General features: G+C 40.1%; 1 long non-coding RNA gene across 1 annotated transcript in view; it reads left to right on the top strand.

The window, feature by feature from the left end:
• LOC311442867 overlaps positions 1-14,933 on the top strand; it is a 286,453-nt gene extending 271,520 nt beyond the window's left edge. Inside the window, exons 4-7 of the long non-coding RNA XR_014696923.1 lie at positions 1,156-1,237; positions 3,067-3,287; positions 13,807-13,860; positions 14,749-14,933. This is a non-coding gene — a long non-coding RNA (uncharacterized lncRNA). The remainder of the gene's footprint in view (positions 1-1,155; positions 1,238-3,066; positions 3,288-13,806; positions 13,861-14,748) is intronic.
• Positions 14,934-19,651: the final 4,718 nt, after the last annotated feature.

The raw sequence follows: 19,651 nt of genomic DNA, 5'->3' as shown, positions 1-19,651 counted from the left end.
ATTTTCTTGAAACTGTTGAGAAGCAGCATAATAAGTTGGGGACACTTTTCTTCAGTAAAGGTGGAATGTTTCATCTGACTTTTGTTTGATTGCATTGTAAATTATAACGTACTATTTTGTATGATTTGAAGTCTTAAGAATGAAAAAACAAACATCATGAAAATGAAATGTTTCATAGCATAAACATTTCAATTAAGGTAACATTGATGATCTCTATACTGGGTCAAATTTTTTATTTAATTTTTATTCTCTTTTGTGGCATGCTTTACTTTGTCATTCAGATTTTTCCTTTTGTTCAAAAATACATGTAAAATAAATTTGGAAATGCTGATATTTCCTACAGAACCAGCAGCTGTCCTCTTCAGCAGCCCATGAGAGTGAATGGGAAAGTAACAGCAATAGCAGCTCGCTTTCCTTTCCTCAAGCCCTCTCTTTGATGCAGAAGTGTGGGGTGAAGAGAAAGGAGGGGGATAAGAGTTTGGTTTATCATCTATAAATAGAGAGAGTCCTTCACACTCACTTTCTTGAGTATTCTTAGAGCACTAGGGGCAGGAAGAACAAAATAAATCTACAAAACGTTGGAAAAGTTCTGTACATTTCAGGAATGTTCCAAACTAAGAATTGACTCTGGCAGTTCAGGTTTAGAGCCACAGTCTTTTGAAAGGCACCATCAATTATTTTCTTGGGTTCAATTCTGCCCTGAGTTTACCAGATGGAAAGCTTGTTGTACAATAAGTGTAAATGTTTGTAGAATATTAATCGTTGTACATCACTAGCTCACCATCCACCATTAGTAGCATTACTTTTTGTTTTCTATTTAAATGGTTGTATGGATGCTGCAAACTCCTTCTGTAATCCTGGTAAATACTAGCTGAAGTCAGCAGCTTGGTTCAGGTTCAGGATTTTAGATTGGGAGTTACAAGCAGGAAAAACTTGAGATTTTTAGCAAGGGAGGGTTGTCATCACACTTTGACCTGAAATGGAATAAAACTCTGCCCATTGCCAAGAGACCTAATAGCAAAGCTGTCAACATTACTCAAGAATATTTTTAGAAGAATTGTATTATAAAGAGTTTACTATATTGGATTTCTTCTTTCTTGTGTTTTTTTGTTTTGTTTTATTTTGTTTTTTGTTTTTTGTTTTTTTCCTCCTTAGTTGAGGATGTAGAAAATATATCACATATGGGAAAGTGTGCATCCTACAGTGGCATTTGTGTTAAAGGACCACTTTGTGGGAGGTAAGAAAATCACCTTCACTTTGCTGGTGATGCTTAAAAACAGTCCAATCTTATGTAAAGAAATAGAATAATAAAAATCTCATCCTCTAAACCAAAGAGCAAGTGATACCCAAGCCAGCCACCTGAAATCAACAATCAAAACTTTATTCCAAAAGCTGGATTTGGTTATTAATTTACTGATTTCCTACCAATAAGAGCACTCTTTCAGTCTGGTGGGCTTGATAAGAGGTGCTTGAAAACCCAAACTGAACAAGCATGTGAAATATTTAAGGCCACATTTTTATATTTATTAGAAACAGCCTAAATAATTAAACCAGTTGATTCACTAGTGGCTTTCAGGCTCATGCCCAGAGTGAAAGGTCATGACCTGACATACCATGGCCCCACTTGGTACCGATGATTGACAGGAAAAGGAAATAAGTTGATATCTTTCACGTGGGAATCACAGCTTGTAGCAACTATGAGCAAGTGGGCTATTTGGATTTTGTGGGAAAAGTTAATTGTGTTATTATTCAAAATCTTCGTTCCCAAAGTTGGTTCAATGGTGATTTATTTACTTTTGTGATAAAACAGCTGTGTACTGTAATAAAATACAGGTCGCTTGCTGATGTTTAATGCTCAAAAGTGGGAATATGTTTGGTTTCTTTTACTTTGAACTTACAATCATGCTAGGCAGAAGGGATGACTTTGAATTGTTAGGAATTTTCTGTTAGTATATTAGAAATAATTCATGTTCTCATCATACTATATATTCTTCAGTGCTTAGTTATGGAGAATGAGGAAGGCACCATACACTGAAATATGAGCGCCACTCCACCATATGCTTTCATTATTTCTTTATAATGATAAAAAGGGGCTGCATTCAGTGCCAGACAATGTCATGGCCCCGGAGATTTAAGTGGCCTGCAGAAAAAAGGAGAAAAAAGCATTTATGATATGAATGAGGATTTGAAATGGCTTTTTTAAAAAGGCCTAAGATCCACTTTCACCCTAAATTCTGAAATCACTTGAAAGATGTCTAGATGCAAGCGAGTTTGAAGAATAGCAACTTTCCACCAGGCTCTGTTTTATATGCAGTATCACTGCCATCTTGACCATGCTTTGTTACAAGGTCACATAATTGTACCAAGCAATAGGGCACAGCCTAACTTCACATATTGTCTGATTTGTTCTAGCAATGAACCCTGTCATCTTTATCCAGAGTACATATTCTTTACCCCTGTTATTTACAAGTTACCTATGTGATGCACTTTTTGTTTATCCCTCTGAGTAGTATCCATATGCCAGGTATTCCCTACCTTTTTGCACAAGTGCCGTTCACTGGAAGTTCCTGCAATGTTGCCGCGTTCTTTAATGATATTTTGGCTGTTAGATAACAAAAGTCCTATTAAAGGTCCCATTAAAGTCAAAAAAACTCTTACCCCAGAACAGGTCACTATGGGGAAGAATTGCACATTTCAGCTTTGTGTGGCACAATGGTTTGGCTGATGTAGCAGTCAGTCTTGGCATCTTCCTCAGACTACCTCCAGTGTGATTTCTTCTCATAGTCCTTCCTCATATCTTATTCACAATGTAGAGCAAAGCATCTCTGCTCAGAAAGCTGTGGAAACTCAACCACTCTCTATAAACTTGTAGCACAGATTAGATCTCTCTAATCTGTGAGGAGATTTTAAAGCCTTAAAATAATCTGGTTCTAGTACCAATAAACACCAGTTATACAGTAAACCAAGATAAATGCTTCACACAGAATACGAGAGGGTGGCATTTCTGTTGCATTTTTCTGATGTCATGTATTCATATTGAGCGATATTTCTTGGTATTTTGCAAAGAATACAGGCTACAGACCCTGCCACAGTAGTGCCAGTCTATGATGATTAAATTACAGCTACTGGTCAAGAAGGAGAAATGAAATCAAGGAAAATGGATCTGGGGGACCTATAACATATTCAAAACTGAAGACCTTCGTGGAACACTATCAATTTATTTCCTCCAAAGGCTTCAGCAGAAGGGACAGCTACTCAGAGTACCATCTTTTTTCCAGCAAAAGAAGGTATGTACATCCTGTACCTACATATCTTGAAAGGAAAAGGCCCTGATTAACCCAAATTCAGGCAGTTTATAGAATTTATACAACTACAAAAGTGTGATATGAACTGGAGACCAAAACTATCACCAGAGCTGTCAATGAAGTACCAGCTGCACTTATGTAGAAACTTGTCCCCTGGGAATAGTTAGAGACTACATCTGACTTTGCATAGCCCATGAAAGTGCTTAACAATAATGATGACTTCAGTTCATCTGGTGAATCATGACTTTGGCTAGATTAAGCCTGAACATCAAGAGGCAAAAGGCTGCATATCCTGTGCCAATTCTCTGATCTTTCTATCCCTCTCCACCTTTCCACCTCCAGGCTTTCTGTTTCAGCAGCTCCCTGAAGAGAGCACCATGACTGTGATTCTAGAAGTGAAGAAACCCACAACTCTTCACAAGAGAACAGCTATTCTTAGCTTTGTTTTCATTCTGTTTTTCTTTCTTTTTCTCCTTTTTTAAAGGAAACAGAAAGCCTGCCAAAATTTGGACTCTTTGATGTGCTTTGGAAAGAAAAACAATGCTATCTATCCAAGCTCTCTGAAAGGAACAAAAACATGTCATTTTAAGGCATGAATTACTTGAGAGGAACACTCAATGTATTTCACGATTAGAGATGGTCAAGAATTTTTGAATATTTTGCTGGGAAAAAGGAAAAAAAAAAAAAAAGAGAGAGATTAAGAATGATTAAGAATTTTTCAAAGACTTTCCTTGAGAAATCTTTCTGAGTTGCATGGTAGGTGAAAGGTAAAAGGAAATAAGAGGAAGAAACTGATATTAGCTGTAGAATACTCAATCACAGAATCACAGAATCACAGAATCACAGAATTTCCTAGGTTGGAAGAGACCTCAAGGTCATCGAGTCCAACCTCCAACCTAACGCTAACAGCCCTCCACTAAACCATATCCCTAAGCTCTACATCTAAACGTCTTTTGAAGACTTCCAGGGATGGTGACTCCACCACTTCCCTGGGCAGCCTGTTCCAGTGCCTCACAACCCTTTCAGTGAAGAAGTTCTTCCTAACATCTAACCTAAAACTCCCCTGGCTCAACTTAAACCCATTCCCCCTCGTCCTGTCACCAGGCACGTGGGAGAACAGGCCAACCCCCACCTCGCTACAGCACTAATAACCTAATAACCTAATAATAGCTCTAGGAGATCTCCCTAGACCTCATTCAAGATTTTTTCTACCTGATATAAACTGAATATGTGAACCTGCCTCATCCAGTTTACTCATCCTAATTTGGGATGAGTAAAAGAATTAGATCATGAAAGCAGTATCTGTTCTGTTTTGTTTGTCTGTTGGTTTGGCTTCTAGTGGAGACCCTCTGCTTTTCAAAACTCTTCAGCTGTAAATGAGACACTGATTTCATTGTCTCATAGTTAGGAACATTGAGATGGAAGTGTCCCAGGTTGGAATCTTTGGCCTGTAAATGAAGGGAAAATTTTAAGCTTCAATTTTAGAAGTCATATCTGAGTAACTAAATTTCTGTTTGCCCTCTCTTTTAAAGGTTTCTCTTCCATCACCCCAACAAATCTTGAAAGAGCTGATTTATGCAATGAGAGTTTTTGACATTTTTATTAAGCACAGGCACTTAATACAGACATTCTCTTTACAATGTGATTAAACTGATGTAGAGAAGTAGTTGTGTTGTTTATTTATTTATTTTTTAAATTAAAGACTACAGGTTTCCTTTTTGTTTTTCTGTGACAATGCCTATTGCATTATTTACACTAACTGCTCTCCCTTTGCATTGCAGTCACTCTCTGGGAAATGCTTGTGCTTGTACATCTTATCATTAAAGAGGTATTTCCAGTCCAGCATTTCAAAGAAAAAATGAGTAGAAGTTAGGTGTTGGCTGCAAAGGACAGCGATCCTTTCCTGAGATTGATGTGGAGATGCTTGTTCTGTCATTGTCTATGCTATGCATACTCCATGGATTAAGATGGTTTATTTTGAAAGATCACTCCCTACCTCAAATTCAGACTGCTTACTGTTAGAAAGATAAAAAAAAACTGACTTTCAGAAGAAGAGTGTTCTGTGTTTCTTGAAGGTTTCTTCATTTGAATATACAAAAATTTGAGGCGTCTATAATCTCTGGTCACCTTTTGAAAATCCAGGCCAGGATTTCAGACTTTGAGGATAGCAAGCAAATGCCTTAAATTGGAGGTTTCAATTAGAGAATATTAAATTCTCTTCTGTAAAAGGAGAAGTTTATGGAGAAATGGGAATAACCAGGTGGGAGTAATTGGTTTTGGAAGAGTTGTATGTGGGAGCTCTGCCCAGCACTTTCTTTTATTATGCCTGTTTTCCTTCCACCGCTCAGGAAAACTCATATTCATGCACACACTTACACTTCACTGGGATTCCCTGACTTGGAGACTGTCAGCTTGGGCTTATTATACAAGCCCTTTGTTTTATCCTGTACAATACATCCCGCTATACGCAATTTGGCCTCTTAACCTGCTGTGAAATATTTCAAGGGCTTGTTGCTGGAAGACGCATCTCTCTTTGCTATGATTTGTGCAGCCGTGGCTGCATTTTCATGACAGCTTATAATGATTCGTGGTGGGTTGCAATACAATGAACTCATGCCGCAGAACAGCACACTGAAAAAGATCTTTCAAATTATTGTTCCGGTGCAAAAGGTGCCCAATCACCTTCCACCTGCGGATTAGTTGGTTGCTATAGGAACACACTGTAGCTTTTCAGTGCTGTGCTACTGTAGTGCCCAGATTACTGACTCTGACAAACACAATGGGGGAAAAGAATCACGGGTTATTAGTGCTGCTGCTGATGTGATGTTATAAACCCGGGGTGGCATAGAGTGGATGAATAGAGCAAGAGCCTTGAAACACGAAGGACAGGAGGAGGAGAGAGAGCAGAGTGAAGTGGAGCTAAAGTCATCACTACGGAAATGTTGTCTTTGATCTTATTTTCCTCTCTGAATAGGTATTTTCGTAATATAATGCCAAATGCAAGCAATGCTATAACTGACGGCAGAGCCACCGGTCATGTCGTTATGTTAGTAGGGGGCTACCCCTCCTCCCTTCTCTTCTCTTCCAGTGAGTACTGAAATCTGAACCTTTTCATTCCTGCAGGATTAACTCTGACCAAGGTCAGAGCAACCACTCACCAATATTCTTCATGGGAGAGTCAGGCCTCCTGCATCCCCGGGAAATATCACCTGAAATAGCCACCTACATGCAGGAGTTTAACGGGGAATTTTGCAGTGTCAGAAAAGTGTGGTGAATAGCTGAGATCAGATCTCTGTCTACTTTGGTGGCCATAACTGAGACTCAGGAGTTTATGCTGCTGAGCACTCTCCTGCAGAGTGAGCTACCTATGTGCTTCATGGGGAAGAAAAGTCTGCTTGCAATTCTGATTTGTAGATGGTCTAAGTTTCCCAGAAATAGCTTTGTTACCACTTGCACTTGGGCAGGGTGAGGCAAAGGAGTAAAATATATCCTCATCACTTGTGTGCATTGAGCAAAACAAGCTGTGTTTAGTCACAAGTTCACCAGATGCTGCTCTGGGGGTTATTGCTGTTATATTACATTACTGCGATATATTAGACAAGGTGCAGTGATTCATTCCCTTTCCTCATTGCTTTAGGAGGCTCCTTTTTTCTCCCAGTGGAAGCACAGCTGACCCTGCTGCTCATGACCCTTGAGACCACTGTAGGCTCCTTGTCGGTGCATGTAGGCCTCTCTGAAGCACAGTCAGGAAGACCAGCCAAATAACAGCACCAAACATTGCAGAAAGACCTGGCTTGCATTAATCTCTGTGAACAGAGATGCCTATGCTTAAGTGGCTTTACTTTCTGACTGGACAGCTGATTTGTAGCTTAATTTTTTTTTCAACCCTGACTGCCTCCTCCCTCCTTCTGTGTTCTTACCCCACTTGTTTCACCTGTGCGTTGGGCCCTTCTTGGCCTCGCAGTAGGACCTGTGACCCTCCGAGCTGGGAAGCGGCACTCCTTAAGCACTTGTTTGCGAAATGAGAACCAAAGAACAGAATTGTGCTATAGTTTTAGAGGCTGAGAACTATAAAAATACCACAGAGAGGTATTGTTTTCCCCCACTTCTGCTACTCTGTAGGCTGAAACCCTTAGTCGAGTGAATTATGTGCTGACTGACATCTAACTCATACTGGGTTGAAGCCACATATGCAGGCAGGGCATAGGTGCTGCTGTTGGTCAGCTGGACTGCCCCTGGGACCATCTGGCACCCCTTTTGGCCTCTCTGTCTCCACCATTATGTTCACTGACCAGCTGCTTTTGCTCATTGCCATTGACACAGCTTCGCAAGCCACAGTTTCCCCTTGCTTCCAGAGAAGACAAAGAAATACTACAGCCTTTCACCCTCTCCCAGTGGTCTTCAGCTTCTGGTGCCCCGAGGCCCCTGCCCTGCTTTGCAGATTGCCTTCTGCTCTTCACCACTGTTCTCACAGTAGCTGGGACACTTCACCTTCCCCACTGCCACAGGTTCTCCTGGGCACAAGCCCAAAATAATCTATTCTGCTTCCACAAATTAATGAAGCCATAAGCAATACAAGGAGCGACAAAACTTATTTAAGTTTTGCCTGAGGCATCTAAGAGAGTGATGAAACAGGTTGGTCTGAACATGCTTGGATCAGAACTTTACCACAGGTGTTACTGTAATTTCAGGCTACTTGAAAACTGCAAATTGGACCCTGAGTCCCTTAGATTATGCTTTTCATTTCATGATTCTTTGGAGGAAAATGAATTTCCTGGGCTGAGCTCCTGTCTGCAAATTTAGAGGGACAGGACAGACTCTGCCTGTGTAGTTTTAAATGTCTTTAAATGGGGGGCTTAAAATGGAAATGGAGATGGACACCTAACCAGAGAAGTATGACAATGTAGCTCCAATAAAATAATGGAAAATCTTCCATTACCATAGTCATGTGTATGTATGACCTTAGTGATGCCCAGGACTGCCTTGGGAGCAATAGTGCAACACTCCCATTATGCCTTATTTTTTTATCAACAATGTTCTCCTTCACTTTGACGTCAGTTTCAAGATTGCTTGCTGTGATGTGCTGCACCTTTCATATTTTCTTTCTAGTCATAATATTGCTTCAGTCGTAACCTCAGCACTTTGAGGAATAATTGTCCCTGACAAGGGGGTGAATCACTGGCAGAGAGTTGATAAGCATTACATACAGATGACAGAAGTCAGGACATATCGGATTACTGCTGTGAATATAATAAAAGAGAGCCTAAACACTTTGGCAGCTCAAAGACAAGCCATTTCATAACTCTCTAGTGGGGCTATTATCTTCCATTTACTGCCACTGATAACCAGGTTGCAACTGTCTCTCTAGGATCTAGTTACAATTCACTTAACACTTAGAGGACCAGACATATTGGAGGACACTCAGATGAGAATAATTTCTTAAAGATCATTTATTTTTAAATTTTTATCTTCCTCCCTCCCCTCTTTATAGTGTGATAAGAACCTAAATCAGGAAGCTTTGAACTTCCTTTGGGAAAGGAGAGTTCATGGTCATCTTCCCTTTAATCTTTTACTCCTGAGTTTCTTTTGAAGCCAGTCATTCATATCCAGCTGAATAAGTGACAAGATGGTTCCCACCTCTTTTACTCTTGTAATACATTCACCTAGACCTAAGAGCTTGTTCTAATAGTAACTCCATTAGGTTTACGTGGAGGTATTATGTTTTTATTTTTGTAGCCAAGGTGGAGCACCTGAGTTTACAAATCGGGGGGTGCTGGTGTGTTTCTGTAGCAGAGAGTTTGCAGCAATGCCAATTATAATCAACATAGACAGAATCTGGATACAGATAGCACTCATATGCATTGTGCGAGACTTTGCTTAGTGCCTATGGTGAGTTTAACACATCAGGCTCCTAGTAAAGTTCTCTCCTTTAGACTAAAGACAGAAAAAGAACTATTTTGCTATGGCAGAAATCTGGCAGATGACAAGCGAGTCTCCTTACTATCCAGCACACCACTGAGAAATTTATCAAGATGAGCTCTGGGATGAAACCTTCCCTGTGTGAAGTGAAATTCTATATTCTGCATATTTTTTCTGCTGAAGCAATACCATGAGCAGCAAATGTGAGCTCTGCTCAGCTTTCGACATATGAGGTGTTTTTAGATGCAAGACAAAAGTTGTTTCACTATTTCTCAGGCTGAAGATATGTATGCACATCTGTAGATGGGAGCTTTATTCTGTAAGTTTGGCTACATAAATACATCGTTGGATTCTAGTGTGCCAGAGCACCCCCCACAAGTCCTGGGTGAAGAATATCTTTGCCAAAGACGGATCAGGAGAATGGGAGGGGTTTTGAGACTAAGTGCTATTGGCGACTCAGAGACTTCACATGTTTATATGCATTCCTAGACCCTCGGCACAAATGTTCCACTAACATTCCCATTGCTGGGAGCTCTGTAAAGAAGCCTCATTACAAGTGTTTGAATAGCCAGATTTGGTGAACTAGGAACTAAAATATCCTTCCCCCTCTCCTACTTATGCCTTTGTCCCCCACTGCAAACTTCATGTCTTTGTGTCTTTTATAGCTGGCCAAAACTAGGCCCTAACTGTTTTACATAAACCAACATCAATTTGGAGAGAAACTGAACCTGTTTTTCTAAAACGACAAATAATAAGTGATGCTTATAATTCCCTTTTCAGTACAATTTGCATCCCTCCTTGATTATTCATGGCACAAGCCATCTTCTGCTACATGGAACCAATAAAGGACAATGGCAATTAAGGAGGGGGGGAAAAAATTCAGTCATTATTGAAGCAGGAATTCCACGTGGCTTCTCTTCAGGACTTCTGAATCTTACCACTAAGTTTCTAGCAGACAGGGAAAGCCAACCTAATACCTTTCTGCCCTGCCTTATCCATCTGTAAAATAAGGGTGATCAATCTTACGTGCTAGGCAATTTTGTCACATGGCGAAACCAAGTAATATCTGTAAATTGCTTTAAGATGTTGAGATCAAGGGAATGATGGAAGTGCCAAGTGTTGTTGTTGTTATTGTATTAACAATGTTGGCTGTTTTCACTGTTCATATGGTAGCCTGGCTGGAATTGGGCAAGAAGCCCAATAATACCAGCAACCAACAAGAAACTAAAATAAAATGTTTTACTTAATGAGCGCCTCTGTTTAGTCAGAAACCTGTGTAATTATGTCACAGAGGGCTAAGGATCTAATGTTTTCCTAATACATTTGCTTTTAAAGGGACGATTAACCCTGCATATTTCAAGATGATAAGCTGCTTCTTTGTTCAGTTCCAGTTATTTTTTTCTGGATTCCCTGGTGGGTCCAGAGAGAACCTGAGAGTCAGAGGATTTTCTTAATTGCACAATAGCTATCTTGTATGTCTGATGCTGGAGTATTTTCTAAAGATACAGGTTATTAGTCCTGGGCTGGATGGGTTTGCAAGAGAATTCAAATGCTGAATTTATTATATTTTCACTCCTCCGAGCCATGGCATACATTATAGTAAGCCCTTGGTATGCCTGCCTTAAAACAGTCAATATTCTCAGAAGGCAGTTTTGCCAAGAAGAAGGAATAAAACTGTACCTTACCTTGAATCAAAGAAAGCCTAAAGATTGTTTACCGTTTGCTTCTAAAAAACGTTTTTACATGTATGTTTCTACATCTGTGTGCGTGTCCATCCAGTTAGTACTTTTCAAATGCTTTGAAGAGAATAAAGGGCAAAGAAGTTCTTTACCTCCTGGAGACAACTCTCTTAAGAGATATTAAAAATCACTCCATATTGAGATTCCAGGGAAGATATTTATGCTGTAAATTAGGGAGGTAGTTTTCTGTGTCACATATGTGGAGTTGGACTTGATAATCCTTGTGGGTCCCTTCCAACTATTCTGTGACTCTATGTGACATTCTCTGGTACATCCCTCTATCAAGAGGTTGGATGAACTACATTATGTTCATACCTCACAGACATTTGATCCTTTCTGTTCTTAAAAATCTCCGGTGCAGAAGATCCCATGGGCCCGCCAGGCAACTTACCCCAGCACTTTGCTATTAAGGACATTTTCTAGTATCTAATCAGGCTCTTCCATGTCGCATGTTTTGTTTTGCCACCACAATGATGGAAGACACATTATTGCCTTCCTATTCCTCTAGCAGATAGCCCCATTTATGAACATTATGGGTTTATAGTGAGATGGCATTTACTATGGAGTTGTTGAAACTTAGACAACATATTTTGTGTTTGTGTTTAGGTATGAGAATCATAAGAATGAGGTTCTGTCTTAATTAGTAAGGTAGTCCTACACATTCCTTGATTTCTATAAATTGCTTTTAAAAGGAAAAAAAAAAAAAAAAAAAAAAAAAAAAAGATCTCATATTGGAAGAAAGAAGATTTACTTCTTTTTACATCAGCTTTCAGCCACACGGGAATTGGTCAGGAAGGAAAGAGTTAATGATATGATTATCAGGTCAGCAACTTTGAAAGGCGCTTCTACTTTGAAAACCATTTTCTTAATTATTTTAAGTTAACACTTAAATGCATAGAAAAAAAATCACATGTAATCTGAAACCCCAGACATGGGGACAGGACTGGATTGAGATAACATTAAAGATTTTATTGCTGTTACATTATAAATTATTTCTATTATGATGGCCCTATGGGTATTACATTCTGTCAGTTCGCTTTCACTGTTACATCACTTAATGTTATTAACACACTTTAGGGTATAACATTACAGTTTTATTATGGAAACCTTAAACACTTACATCCAAAGTACTGAATCAAGTTATTATCCTAGCTGACCAGATCTGGTCTATTATCATTTTATCACTCATAAAAATCTGTGATTCGATTTGATTTAACACTTGAGGAAAAATCATGGCTTATATATGCTTAAATCTACTTGCAATATTAATACAAAGCAACACATGGATGACTTCATTTTATTAAAGCTGAGGTAGCCCTGGGAACTGCATTTATGATCTTTATGCCACGTGAGAAATTTGATCTGACCTGTTGCCGTTTGTGATTCACTAATAAAGTGATAAAGTTTTCTTATCAGCATATTAGAGAATTGTGAAGATTGCTCCCTTCTTAGTGTATTCATTGCAGACTCAGAAACCATACCTTGATCATGGAGGGCTAACTGAGGAAAAAGAGACTTCTGTCTTGGTATTTTGTCTACTGTGTAGACTGGAGAAATGTTGCACTTTGAAAGGTGATATACGCTTTGTATGGCTTAACTGAGTTATAATATATAATAGATATATGTGTATATATATGTATAGGCCCTTTTTTTCTGTTTGGAGGAGAAGAACAGCAACTGTAAGGCATAAATTGTAAACACTTATTTTTGCAAAACAACTCTAATGCCTTCTATATAGGTCAGCAAAGCTCTTTAACACTTGCACAGTGTTTAAAGGCAGGGGAAGTTCATTGAAGACACTGATCAGCGTTACGCAGGCAGCTGATTATTGGTTTTGGTTTGCTGGCTGAGTCCAAATAGGAATACGTTGCTGGGCACTGACTGCAGTTTCATATCTTACTTAGGTTACCTGTTTTTGTTTCCTTTGAGGGGAAGGCAGAAAACTGTATGTGAAATTTGAAGTGTCTTTTGGAAATGAAAATTCAAGATGCTTTGAATTTTGAAAATGTCAAAATGAAACATTTCATCTTTTTCACATGGTGGGGGAAGGGAGGAAGAAGAGACTACGATGGTGTAGGAAAACAGTTCTGAGTGTCCTGCAGAGATTCAAAGGCCTTTCCCAAGAATTCTGTTCCAGCAGCCCATTTCCTTCTGAAGTCAGAGGAAGGAGTTTGCTCAGCCCCACATCCAGGAGTTCATCAATGCACTGACATTCCCAGGCAGTAGGGTGGACGCGTTGATCCAACTGGTCCCATTCTGGCATGCACACCTAATCTCCCTAGCAACAAAGATGACAGCTTGGTAACAGCAGCTGCTGCTTAATGGAAAACATTAGAAAAATAGCTTGGTCTAGATCTACGTTGCCTCTCTTCATTTTCATATTTATCACAGAAAGTGTTCAAAGAAAGAAAAAAATCCAGAACTTTAAAAAGCTTGAGGTGTGAGGGTCAGACACACAGCTGTACAGATAAAGAGATGAGCTGCAAAAGCTAGGAAAAATGTGAACATGTAATTCTGACAGAAACTTTCCTTTTTAGCCCTAGCTATATTGATTGTGACTCACTTTAACAGGTGGACCTACGGACATGCTGTAGGAGTGGCATGGATGTGCAACTATTCATTCTTGCATCAAACATTACAGAAGGCCAAATTTGGACTGTTAAATTCCAAGTCAGCATGTTCGGGTTTTTTTCCTTGTAGTATATCCATTCCCACTTAGGGCTGGGCTCACTGGGAAGGGATTAGTCCCCTAACAAAAAACAATCACTGTCTGTGGCAAAATCTTCCCCCTTTTTTCTTTTTTTAATGAAAGCAAACACCAAGTATTTTCTCCTCTGTTGCAGGCATTCTGAAAAGTCTAGCGGAGCCATAAGACAATTATATGGCAGATTCCCCAGGTAAGAAACAAATCAGAGTAATGCTACATCACCACGTGAAATACACAAATTAGGTGGAGATGCATTAACTAGTGTCATTCATCAGTCTACAGTGATACAATTTATTACATGATAATAATGGCCAGAGCTGTATAAGTAGTAAAGGTAAAATTACATCATAACTTGCATTAGCAGTATGAGATTATATCCTGATTAATGCACAATTAACTTGTCATGTGTACAATGCATGTGTTTGGAGGTGGACAGATGGGTTACACTATGTCTACATATGTAGCATTTATCACTTTTTCCTAACCCAAAATTGGATATAGGGCTACATCTACTAAAACACTTAGCCAACCCACCGGCTTAGTGCAGAGCCACCTAGAGTCTGCATCAGTGAGAATCCCTTGGAGATGAGAACATGTTTAAAACGTGCAAGAATCCTCTTCCCCTCTACAGACTGGGAACCTCATCCATAGCTCCACAGAGATACATGTATCTCTAAGTTGAAAGCAACAACCTTAAATGTGCTTCTGATGGCAGGCACAGTCACCTGAACTGAGTTCAGAGTTCATACCACAGCTACATATCCCAAGGGAAAGCCCCCAAGAGCACTAAATGACCACAGATGAGGAATTTTTAACTCCTTTTTTTGTTCTGATTTATCAGGGAAAAATAATTAAGCTAGAGGGAGAGTTATTTGGGAAGCATTTTTACTTTTAATTGCATTTATGAGTCAGGGTCCCTCAGCTTCACATGGACTCCTCTTTAGCTGCAGAACTGCCTCACTTGTCTGTGTGCTGATGTTCAGGTAAAGAAAGGACCTCCAAGTTCTAATCTCTGTTCTGTCACAAAGTCTGTCCCTGAGACCATCTTTGATAACCTCATTTTAATTTCTCTTTCCAGGTTTCTCAGTCTGAAGTGTGGGGGAGATAATATGTTGTTATGCTAGCCTACCTCACACTGCATGTGATATTCAATTAGCTGTTTGAAGTTGTAAATTGTTGAGTGATGATAGAGCATAACTTTTCAAAATAAATGGCATCGTATTTTTTGCACACTTTTTAAAGTGTACTGAAATCTACCAGAAAGGGTTGTCTGACTTTGATCCTTACTGTGCTTTATTTTCATGTTTGATGGTTCTTCCCATTTCCAATACCAAATGATGGTCATTTTCCAGCACTTCCAATTTATAAGCAAGACCTTGTATAATAAGAAAAAAAAAAAAAATAATTGTGTTGTCTTGGCATTTCTTTTTCAGCTGACAACACTGAGTACTTGCTGATTTGAATACCTTTTCACATATAGGAAAGTCAACATTTGAGAACATGAAGAGTCCCTGTTTTGTGAATCTTTAGTGTTAAAGGGATAAAGGAAATCCTGTTACATTTGAATTCAACTGTTGGAATGTTTTTAAGTACTTCAGATTTAATTTTGCTGAATAGAAGATAGTACAGAAGACATAAAGTTTAAAATCATCATGGCTAAAAAATGTTCTGTTGGCAAATTAATATCGGGTAAACATCCTTGTATCAAGCAGTATCAGGACAGATAGTCTTTTTCATGTGTGACATTTATGATTCTGTGATGATCATTTTAGATTATATTTCTCCACTCTAGAGTAGACGTTTGACTCTGTCCTGTACAGGGAGTCTCTTTTTGTCATTAGGAAATCACCTTATTATGCTTTGATCTTCATCTCCATTATATCCTGAGAGATACAGTCAGCAGATGATGCTACAGAAAGCTAGCCAAGACTTCATTTACACAAACAAATATCAGAAGTGACATCAGAATTAGAGATTTAGGTTGTGATATAATAAAACTCGCATAAGTTATTACATTAGCATTAAGCCTGTATTTGAGCGGATGTTAAACCTTAGACTAGTGTAGGAGAGACGAGAATTTGGTCTGCTGTTTTGGAAATGTAACTAAGAACTCATGTATTATTAAAAATAAAATCATTCTCTCTCTTTCTTCAGGAGTGGTTTGTATGTCTGTTGAAGTACTTCAAGATGACAGAAGAGAGACCTTCAATTGCACCAGCTGAAATAACTGACTTGTTCTTCACTTGCAAGAGTGAGTTTATGATTCAGTGACATATTAAAGCTTACATAGGCTGTAGGCAAAGGGTAGGAGGAAACAGATAATTTCCTTTGTTGGTTATCTCACTATTAAAAAGAATTGTCAAGTCTTAAAATGTAAGTAGTATAAACTCGGGACATGTTGAGAATTCAAGTAAAATACTTTGGGTTGAAGTAGTTAATTGGCAAGTCTGAAGCATTTCAGCAAATCAAAAAAAATGTAATTGCATTTAAGCCAGACATCCACTTCAAAAAAAAAGAAGTTGAAAATTTCCCTAAATTAAAAACCTCCAATCATGCCATTATTTAGAAAATGTTTTCAGGAAAAAAAAAAAAAAAAAATCCAATGTAATTGGCATTACCAAATCCCTATTCTTCCTGGAAAATAATTAAAAAAAAAAAAAAAAAAGTAAAGTTTTGTGCAGAACTTCATCCAAGCACACAATTAATTTTAGCTGTTGTTCCAAATACATCACAGCTCACAGAGAACCAGCATAATCGCTGGTTCACACCTGTGCTACTTCCCAAATTACCCGCTCCGGGGCTGGAGCCTTCCCAGTAGATAAGCAGGTAACGTCTCAATCACAAATACCTGGTTTGCCCTCTGCACGGTTGCCTACCAAATAAATGAGGAGAAGGCATGCCGTACAGTTCCATGCTCCAGCTCCACTGTCTGTGAGGGTGAGATGCTTACTATTTAATTTTGCCTTTTGGAATTCCCTCTCAGTCCCAGTTATTGACGTCTGGGCAGGAAGACTGTGAGAGCTTAAGGGATCTGATGTCTATGGCTGAGAGAGTTAATACGCTGCGTCAGAAAACTGCTAACAGGAGCCAGGTAGCAGCCTGCCTGTTAGCATTACAGAGCAAGAAACTGAAGAGTTTTGGGGTGCATCCTTCAAGCGCCAGGAGCCGCTTTGCAATATTTTCGAGCTGAGAGCATACAAGGCAAATGCAAAGGATTACTCCCCCTCCCCTTCCAGTCCCCATCAGTCCCCAGCCCAGCCTGTAATTTGGCAAGATGAATGAAGTGTTTTCGGAGTGTCATCACTTCTGCCTCTGGCAGATTTGCTTCCCCAGTCTGCCTTTCGCCTTTTGGACCTGTCACTCAGCCCTTTGGCAGAGGGGAGGAGGGGGAGGGAGGAGGAAATCATCTCTTTGCTAATCACCTATCACAGGCAATGAAATCCCACAGGCTCCGTGCCAGCTAGGTACATTTCAAAGGGAAATGGAGGGGGGCAAAGTGTCACTCAAGGCAGATATTTATGAAAGATGACAGTTTGCAAATATCTCAATCTTGGACAAGGCTGCTCCAGTGACACAGAGGAGTGTTGCAAAATTGGAAGAGTCAGCAGCCAACATTTATTTCATCAGGACCTGTCCAATCTTCAGTGATCGCTTGACAGTCTGGGGATTGCTGGCACAAGCCAGCCTCTTTCTATTGGTTGCTTTCATTTAGTTTGCATGGATCAGTCTAAAGAGTTGTAATAAATATGTAAAGAAAGATAAAAGGAGTAGTTTTGCGGAGCTGCATCCTCAATGGGAGAATCAGCACAAAGCTGTGCTACCCTTTTTAGCTATGCCAAATAGGAACAGTAGTAATTACATTTCTATTGATTGTTAGTGCGTGGGAACAATGAGATATAGGCCCTATCTCACTCATGGAGGCCCCTCGCGACTTTTCCGCCTCTCCCATTGCAACAGCAGTGCCAGCTTCTGTGAGGGACTTTTCTCCTGTCCCCCAGCTATCCATGTACATTAGAGACACCCTCCAGCACCGAGGGGCTGCAGCTACAGTTTGCCACTTCCACAGGGGTCAATTAAACGTTTTTGAATCTAGCTTCCACTGCTGTTTGATCTGAGGGGGCTGCTGGGCCACACACTGCCTCCTCCTCCTCCCGCCCTCAGAGCGCTGAGGTAACACCGCCATGGCGGGCGGAGTGCTGCAGCAGCTGCTCGCGCTCAGTGACTCAGCCAATCAGAGGGCTGCAATGCCATCACGTGACCACCGTGACTGCAGCACGCGGCCATCTCTTGAGGTGCTGGTGGCCATTTTGTGCCACAACGCTTGGCAGGGCTGGGGTAACGAGGGTGGCTGTGTGGCTCCTGGGCGTCGCCCAGATTTTGGCTACAGGTGTGCATGCAGAGCCAGGGAATCCATTCTTTGCCGGTGAGAGCTTGCAAAGCCCTGGAAAACGGCAAATCAGAAGAAAAAGCAGGTAGGAGGTGATAAAACAGTTGTAAGGGAGAGGAGTGAAGGTGGAGCTGTGGTCCCGTGCAGGGAAGTTGCGTCAGGGCTGGGTGGTGGGGTGAGGGTGATCTTTCTGCAAGGTTGTGGGAGCCACCCAAATGAGGAAAAGCACATCCTGGTGAGGAGGTGCTGTTGCCATCAGCACTTCAGCAAGGAAGTGCTTTTATGGGGGCTGCTTCTAGCATTGGCTTTCTGCCTCGTTCCATAGGATCTGTAGCTTAATGCTTTGAGAACTGGTATTTCTCATCGTAGCATACATGCTTCTGTCTCTTAATATGCCTGTCATTTCATTTGCTCCTGTTGTAAGCTAATTTGGAGGACAATAACATAACAATACCCTCTCCTACTGGAACAATAGCCCAATAGATTAAATTACTCTATAGTTTCTGAAATGCTGTGTTAGAAAGGTCTGAAGTAAACGCAGTTATTGACAGCAGCAGAGGAACAAATGCAGCTAGTTCACACAAAAATTGGAATTTCCAAGTGAAGGCATTTTGTTTCCTACAGTTAACAACGAATTTTAGATTATGGTTGGAATAATCCTGTCTCCGTATTCGCTGTTTTCATAGTCAAATGTAAGAAGATGCTAATTCAGCTACTTGCTATGTGGTGCTTTCTTGCATCTTGTGTAGTAAGTGTGTGTGTGAGTGACTCATGGAGAGTAACGTGGATGGAGGTGGATTTTGTTAGCAGAATGCAAAATTGTTCTTCTGTTTTAGGGTTTTAGCAATTCAATTAAAATGGGTCATGAATTCAATTAAAGGCCTTGTTCTTCCTTTCTTTATGCCTTGCATATCTCAGAGTTTTGCATAATTTAAACTACACTCCAGCATAAAACAGCACCCATATTTCAGTCATCAAAAACTAAGTGTTTTCTTCTTACAATCTATGGGGTTCTGTCAAGTTGCACATGGGCGATGACTGGTAAGATGATATAGAGCTCCTGAGGAAATTACCACCATTTTGAGTCCTGTCGTCAATGCTAGTATATTTTAAGACAGCAGAAAACTTAATGACTCTATTAGGATGTTCGTAGAGCTGTATTCTCCATAAGTAGTCAGGAAAGGAAAAGAGATGTACCAAAAGGTCTACCTGTTCAGAGCCCAGCAATGCAAAGTGGGACTATTCACCAGAGGTTCTTAAAAGTGTGACTTGGTTTTTACTCAGTTCAGTGGTGTTTACAGGTGTGCTGAAGCCAACCACTGGTGTAGGCCCTGATGTTAGCGTCATGCTAGCCAGAATGGTAAAAGTTACAGTTGTCTCCATTGTCTGCTGTGTTAGCCTGTTCAAAGCTGGTGTGAAGTATCCTCCTCTGCAAGTTTCTCCCTTGGCTTTTCTGCCAGCAGCCCACAGAAAAGCTGATGAGCTGAGTGGGTGGGTTAGCTGAGGGAGAGGTTTGCACCTTCCTTTCCCTCTATTACAAATACCTTTGCCAAAACAAATTATCCTTACCCAAGGATTCCTGGGTAAATCTTGT

This window comes from Aythya ferina (assembly GCF_964211825.1).
Source record: "Aythya ferina genome assembly, chromosome: 11".
Classification (NCBI taxonomy): Eukaryota; Metazoa; Chordata; class Aves; order Anseriformes; family Anatidae; genus Aythya; species Aythya ferina.
This window is presented reverse-complemented; position numbering and strand designations above follow the sequence as displayed.